The sequence below is a fragment of the Vigna unguiculata genome, unplaced genomic scaffold, assembly GCF_037176805.1.
Source record: "Vigna unguiculata cultivar grain cowpea cultivar isolate G323 ecotype 2 unplaced genomic scaffold, ASM3717680v1 ptg000257l, whole genome shotgun sequence".
NCBI classification, from domain to species: Eukaryota; Viridiplantae; Streptophyta; class Magnoliopsida; order Fabales; family Fabaceae; genus Vigna; species Vigna unguiculata.
Genome location: NW_028196893.1, coordinates 30001 through 37500, shown reverse-complemented (window position 1 = coordinate 37500; position 7500 = coordinate 30001). Strand labels below are relative to the sequence as shown.

General features: G+C 30.1%; 4 non-coding genes across 4 annotated transcripts; 2 read left to right on the top strand and 2 right to left on the bottom strand.

Annotated features, from left to right (window-relative positions):
- Window positions 1-1761: 1761 nt before the first annotated feature.
- On the bottom strand, window positions 1762-1833 carry TRNAT-GGU (transfer RNA threonine (anticodon GGU)). The gene has a single exon. It is a non-coding gene; the product is annotated as a tRNA-Thr (tRNA).
- Window positions 1834-2774: 941 nt separating this feature from the next.
- On the top strand, window positions 2775-2858 carry TRNAY-GUA (transfer RNA tyrosine (anticodon GUA)). The gene has a single exon. It is a non-coding gene; the product is annotated as a tRNA-Tyr (tRNA).
- Window positions 2859-3315: 457 nt separating this feature from the next.
- TRNAD-GUC (transfer RNA aspartic acid (anticodon GUC)) lies at window positions 3316-3389 on the top strand. Its single transcript has one exon. It is a non-coding gene; the product is annotated as a tRNA-Asp (tRNA).
- Window positions 3390-5534: 2145 nt separating this feature from the next.
- Window positions 5535-5605, bottom strand: TRNAC-GCA (transfer RNA cysteine (anticodon GCA)). Its single transcript has one exon. It is a non-coding gene; the product is annotated as a tRNA-Cys (tRNA).
- Between the last annotated feature and the right edge of the window lie 1895 nt (window positions 5606-7500).

The window sequence follows — 7500 nt, the reverse complement described above, 5'->3', positions numbered from 1 at the left end:
CGGTTGCACCATGAATAGCGCATAGTAGTGCAGCGCCCAATACACCAGCAACTCCCATCATATGAAATGGGTTTAATGTCCAATTATGAAATCCTTGGAAAAAGAGGATGAATCGAAATATAGCTGCTACACCAAAACTTGGAGCAAAGAACCAACCAGACTGACCCAGTGGATAAATAAGGAATACAGAAACAAAAACAGCAATTGGACCTGAGAATGCGATTGCATTATAAGGTCGCAATTGAACAGATCGAGCAAGTTCAAATTGACGTAACATGAAACCTATTAATCCGAAAGCACCGTGGAGAGCAACAAAAGTCCACAGACCGCCTAACTGACACCAACGGGTAAAATCTCCCTGTGCTTCAGGACCCCACAGTAACAACAAAGAGTGTGCTAAACTATTAGCGGGAGTGGAAACTGCAGCGGTTAAGAAGTTGCAGCCTTCTAAATAAGAACTTGCCAAGCCGTGAGTATACCATGAAGTTACAAAGGTCGTACCTGTAAACCAACCCCCCAAGGCGAAATAGGCGCAAGGAAAGAGTAATAGACCGGACCAACCCACAAAAACGAAACGGTCCCTCCGCAACCAGTCATCCATAATATCAAATAAATCATTTTCATCTTTGGTAAATTTACCAAGAGCTATAGTCATAGCGATCCTCCTATTCAACTACTTCAACCATTTCCCAACACCTCATAGAGCATTTTCAGAGATGGGACGGACCTTGATCATTTATCTCTATTCATTTCTCTCTCTATATATATATAGAATATATAAGTATACTTTCCCTTGTTTTCTAATCGGTTTCGAATAAAAAATCATTTATGGGTCTATTGATATCTAGGGCAAATCCATGAACTCGATGTGGTTATTCCTTATCTATTCTTAAAAATCTTCCAAGTCATCAATCATAAAATCTGCTATGACTCCAAAATCCGATAGAAATTTTTTTTTCAGAACTGTTCAAGAAACAAATGATCCCCTGTTTCACTTCTTATACCTAGCGGATCTTCAGACATATTTCTCTCCTTTCATCAAAGAAACTTATTCTTGAAGTTTGGTTGTGAATTGACTTCTATTTTGTCTAGGAAACTACTGTAGGATCATAGGTTTTCTAAATTTCTATTTCATTTACAGTTTTTTCTTTAGTATTTCATTTTTTTTTATAAATACTATAATAAAAAGAAAAAACTGTAAATGAAAGTTTTTGTCTCATATATATGAATTGCTGGAAAAATATCGTACACATCGATATGAAAAGAAACTATTTGATATGTGAAGACATAATTTAATGTATTTTTCTATTATTTCTATAAGATTCTATCTAATCTTATAGAAATAATAGAAATTTATGGAAAAAAATATGTTTCATTTTAATTTTAAAAAAACTTGTTTGGTGGAACTTGAAATTCGTATTAAGGCCCTTCTGAGTAAAGAAAAGGCATAACCTTTTTTCTTAGTTCAGAAACAAGAAGATTTCATTGGAAATATTCAGAGATTCTTAGGGAGTCTAAACGAAAAAAGTCTTAAAAAGAAAAAAAATTGTTCGAATTGAATCTTTATCAAATTTGAATATCAGAATAGTAGATATAAATATAATTCAACGGGTTAGGTCCACTTACTTTTTTTTATTTTTCCATTATTGAATTTTACACTTTTTCTTTTTTATTACAAATAGAAACTTTTTCAAAATATCAAGAATCTTTTTATTCTTCCTTCAAATAGAAAGACTATTGCTTTTGAAAAAAAAAGTAAAAAGCCCCTTATCGGATTTGAACCGATGACTTACGCCTTACCATGGCGTTACTCTACCACTGAGTTAAAAGGGCCCTTTTTCTTTCTTTCAATTTCTAAATAAGGAACTAGCATGACTAGTACATATATTTGTTACTGTGTATACTTATTCTATAAATTTATATAAATTATTTCTATAAATTTATATAAATTATATAAATTAAATGATATAAATGGGATTAGAATACATGTACATCAATATCTATTATTTGTATAATGACTCATCAAAGAACAAAAAATTGGATTTACCTAGTGAATAGAATATAGTTAAAAAAAAGAATTGATTAAGATTGGATTTGATCCATATCAAATATATTATTTCAAAATGGATTCTTGAAGTCATTCTAATCATAACACTAAATTCTTTTTATTGATACATAAATGTACTCACAAAATAAAATATTTCATCGAAACATTGATAAAATCGAATCATTGATAAAATGGATTCAATATGTTCTGTCCCTAAACCAAATTTTTATTTTTTTATTGAAAAATTCTATTTTCCAAAGTTTTTTTTCTTAGTATTAGATATAAATCTACCTATCGAATCTTAGTATTAGTAATAAATGATAGAAATGAAGTTTTAACCTCTCGTCCTTTGCAACAAACGAATCATTCCTGTGAAGAATTTTCTCTTTATTGGAACATTACTTCTTTTTTTTTCTTATTATGACTGGAATAAAAAAATTTAGAAATATAAATGATTAATAAAAAATTTCTATGGAATTATGAAAGAACGAAAAATATTTTTTTTTATCGAATCATATCATTATATTGACAATTGCAAAAAACTGTTCATACTATGAACGTAGTATAATGGCGGTCGGGCAAGTATGCCCCCATCGTCTAGTGGTTCAGGACATCTCTCTTTCAAGGAGGCAGCGGGGATTCGACTTCCCCTGGGGGTAGGGTGTTACGAAAGGAAGTTGATCAAAAATTTTCAATAAAAACTGAAATGTATTCTTCCTATTGTGCTGGGTCGATGCCCGAGCGGTTAATGGGGACGGACTGTAAATTCGTTGGCAATATGTCTACGCTGGTTCAAATCCAGCTCGGCCCAAGAATTTGCCGATCCACTATGAAATTCTATAACCCATTTATAGTTCTCTGGAAATGACTGATGTGCTATGATACGGAAGAATCAAAATATTAAACATATCTAAGGTTATTTCTTTTTTTTCTGTATTCCATATTTCTTTCCACAAATTCAAAATCTTGTTAATAATCGGTATTCATGTCAAGATCTGTAAGTAGAAAATATAAGGAAAAATTGAAAAAAAAAATATTTTTTTTTCATTGATTCAATTTTCAATCGATTTGTTAATAGAATAAGAATAAGAAACGGATTACGAGTAATTTGTGTCGATCTCACTAAAGTGGATATCGATATACATATCAATATATAAAAAAATGCGCTTTTTTCATTTACAACAAAAAGGTTCGAATCCGAAATAGAAAAAGAAAAGGTTTGACAGAAACGGTCCGTAAAAATATTTATACAGTACACCCCTTTCCCTGGGATTGTAGTTCAATTGGTCAGAGCACCGCCCTGTCAAGGCGGAAGCTGCGGGTTCGAGCCCCGTCAATCCCGTTGGATATAAATCCAAAAAAATAAAAAATAAATTCCTTTTTTGTGTATTTGTAGGGAATCAAATTGATAAACAAAATTTTATTTGGGGCCCCCCCCTGCTTTTTCATTTGTTTCGCCGAAAAAGGAAGGAAAGGGATTTTGGACTTTCATCAAGAATAAATGTTTTTTTGTTTTATTTAGTATGGATAAAAGATCTTCCTATGTTATACTATTTCATGAGTTGATTTGATAGCTCAGATTTTGTGATTCATGATATTGATCCGATTTGATATCATTGAAATCCAATTTATACCATTGTTGAAAGATTGAACATTTCTATGGGATTAAATCCCGAATTTTTTTTTTAGAAATTTAAGAGAAATAGAACATAATAAAGATTATGGAAGTAAATATTCTCGCATTTATTGCTACTGCACTGTTTATTCTAGTTCCTACTGCTTTTTTACTTATAATTTATGTAAAAACGGTAAGTAAAAGTGACTAATTTCACTGAAATATGATTTCTTCATTTTTATGAATGATTTAAAAAAATGATCGTACAATCAGCGTAATCCAGATAGTAGAAATCAATTTGATTTCTACTATCTGAGAATTGCGTCCAATTTTTTTTTTCAGATTCTTTTTACAAACAATTCCGGTATCTTAGGAAAAAAAGGGGGTAAAAAAACAGGAATGGTTATTACACGGTCCGCCATTTTCCATATATATATATATCTATATAACCAGGTTAAGCGTCAGTTCATCGAAATAGAAATTTTAAGAAAAATTTGATTGGAATAGGAATCCATTTCTTCTTCTTTTTGATTCCCTTGTTTTTCTCAAAATAGGAATATGGGAATAATGAAAATATTTGTTTGATTGAAAGAGTATTTTCAATTCCTATAAGATACATAGAATACATTACACTACTAAAATATAATAGAATCAAGATAGATTTTCTATTTGAACTCAATTAATTAGTATTAGTTTAAATGAAATATTTTCATTCAATAGTTTCGAAATTCAAAAATTCAGGTAGAAATCAACAAGGTTACTTGGATCCCTTAACTCAATTTTTAGTATCCCTATAGCCCACTTCTTCCCCATACTACGAGGGAAAGGGAAAATGAAAAAACTACCATTAAAGCAGCCCAAGCAATACTTACTATATCCATGTAAATTTTGTCTCCTATCTCTATAAATATGAAGGAACTATTTCATTATTTTTTCAAATTTTTTATTCTATTCTTTTTTTTGTATTATTCGCTAAAAATACTATACTATAATAGTGGAATTGCTATTACAGAGTCAAAAAAAGGATTCTGGGCTAACATCATTCACGAAAAACAAGAATTCATTCTATTTATTAGTTATTAGAACATCTAAAAAGTTTTTTTTGATTATTTTTAGTAAAATCATAAAACATTAAACATAAAAAAATTATAGGAAGTTATAAGTCAATGAATGTTACTACCAGGTGGGAATATTAAGATTTCTCTTTTATCATTTCCTTAAGGATTTCATAAAAAAAGAATCAAGACAGATTCATTTGCATACTTATACTCTTCTTTCTATTTGAAATAGTCCCTTAAATGTCTCCCAATTCGTTCTCTAAAATAATTAAAAAAACTTTTTTTCTTTTCTATTCGATTTTAGAATCAAAACTTTTTAATTTTATTAGAATATAGAATATGAAAATCTAAAGAATACTTTTTTTGAATATTACGAAAGCGAATTAGCTAAATTAAAGCTATTAAATAGAATTGATCTAAATAAATAATATTGATAAAATGTGGAAGCACTCATAAACTTTAAATTAGTCTGTATAGAAGGTTTTTCTTCTGCCTTTTCTCTACCTAAAAATGGACTTTCCTATCCGACTTATTCTTAATCCAATCTAATAAAAGACCCAGTCAGGAGACAGACACTACAATAGTTGTGTAGTGAACGAACTATCATTTCTAAATTTATGGATTCCTTTTCACTACTAGAATCTTTCCTTGAATTCGAGACAAAAATATTTACAACATTTTTTAAGCTACTGATGCTTATAATTTCGAATCAAACGCAATTCTCAAGACTCCTTTTCCCTCGCTTGCTTCTGTTGGAAAAAAAGTTTTCTAAAAAAACGTAATATAATCTTTCATTTACAGTTTCTTATCGATCAGGCGACACCCGGATTTGAACTGGGGAAAAAGGATTTGCAGTCCCCCGCCTTACCACTCGGCCATGCCGCCAATAAAAATATAGATATGAAGTTTTTGAGAATACTCCCCCCTTTTCTTTCTATTGAAAAATTGAAAAACAATCTTGAGACAAATCGCAACCGTTAACTATTCTTTTATGAATTATTCTTGAATATTTGAATAGAAATTTTTTTTTCTTAATGAGATCAGAAAATAAAAATTGATACATAACCAATCAATATTGCTTTTTTTTTTAACTTTGTTCATTCTAATTATAACAGCAACTTTCAATATATGTAAACCCTAGAATATCAATTTGATCTGTTACACAGATATTATCTAATCGAGTATCTTATCCATATCTATATAGATATAGAATACCAATACTATACGGTATTTTCAAGAAATTATCGTGCTTATTCTTTTTTTACAATTTTCAATAGAAAATTTGTAAAAATTCACACAACATGTTATGTGTTTGTTATCCTGAACAAATATGACTGCAATAAAGTTAGAGACAGATCTATAGCTGCAGTTAAATATATGCATGTTTCAAAAATACAAGCCTTATTACATTACACATAACATACTCTAATCATATTCTCCCCAATTCTCTCCAAAATACTTCACTTCAAAATATATCTTTTCTTGACAATTTCGAATGGATTTTTTTTTGTATCCAATTGAATTTGAATATGTAATATCATAATAATGATAGAAATGAAATGCATTTTTTTAGATTCCTAAAAAAAATATTGAAATGCCCGTAGAAATTTCCAATCCTTTTTTAGATTAGACTTTCGATTCTATCTGTTTGTTTTGTTGCAAATTCCTTCGAAGTTGAGTATCAAATTCTAATATTTCTTTCTCTTTTCATAATAGGTATTTCATACACTAAGAAATATTTGATACACGGGATTAGGTAAGATTTCATGTAATTCAGTATAAAGAATAGAAATTCCAATATTGCTAAATGGATTCATGTGATTTGATGAAGCATGACAGCAAATCGTGGAATATTTTTCGATAAAATTCACGGGGAAATTGAAAATGCTTGGGAGTGAAAATGAAGAAATGTCTACACTACCTGGATTGAATCAGATACAATTTGAAGGGTTTTGTAGGTTCATTGATCGGGGCTTAACAGAAGGGCTTTTTAAGTTTCCAAAAATTGAGGATACAGATCAAGAAATTGAATTTCAATTATTTGCCGAAACATATCAATTATTAGAACCCTTGATAAACGAAAAAGATGCTGTATATGAATCACTTACATATTCTGCTGAATTATATATATCCGCGGGATTAATTTGGAAAAGTAGTAGAGATATACAAAAACAAACTATTTTTGTTGGAAATATTCCTCTAATGAATTCTCTGGGAACTTCTATAGTAAATGGAATATACAGAATAGTAATCAATCAAATATTGCAAAGTCCTGGTATCTATTACCGTTCAGAATTGGACCCTAACGGAATTCCGGTCTATACTGGCACTATAATATCAGACTGGGGGGGTAGATTAGAATTAGAGATTGATAAAAAAGCAAGGATATGGGCTCGTGTGAGTAGGAAACAGAAAATATCTATTCTAGTTCTATCATCAGCTATGGGTTCGAATTTAAGCGAAATTCTAGAAAATGTTTGTTATCCTGAAATTTTCGTGTCTTTCCTAAATGATAAGGATAAAAAAAAAATTGGGTCAAAAGAAAATGCCATTTTGGAGTTTTATCGACAATTTGCTTGTGTTGGCGGAGATCCGGTATTTTCTGAATCTTTATGGAAAGAATTACAAAAAAAATTTTTTCAACAAAGATGTGAATTAGGAAAAATTGGTCGACGAAATATCAACCAAAAGCTTAATCTTGATATACCCCAGAACAATACATTTTTGTTACCGCGAGATATATTGACAGCTGCGGATCATTTGATTGGCATGAAATTTGG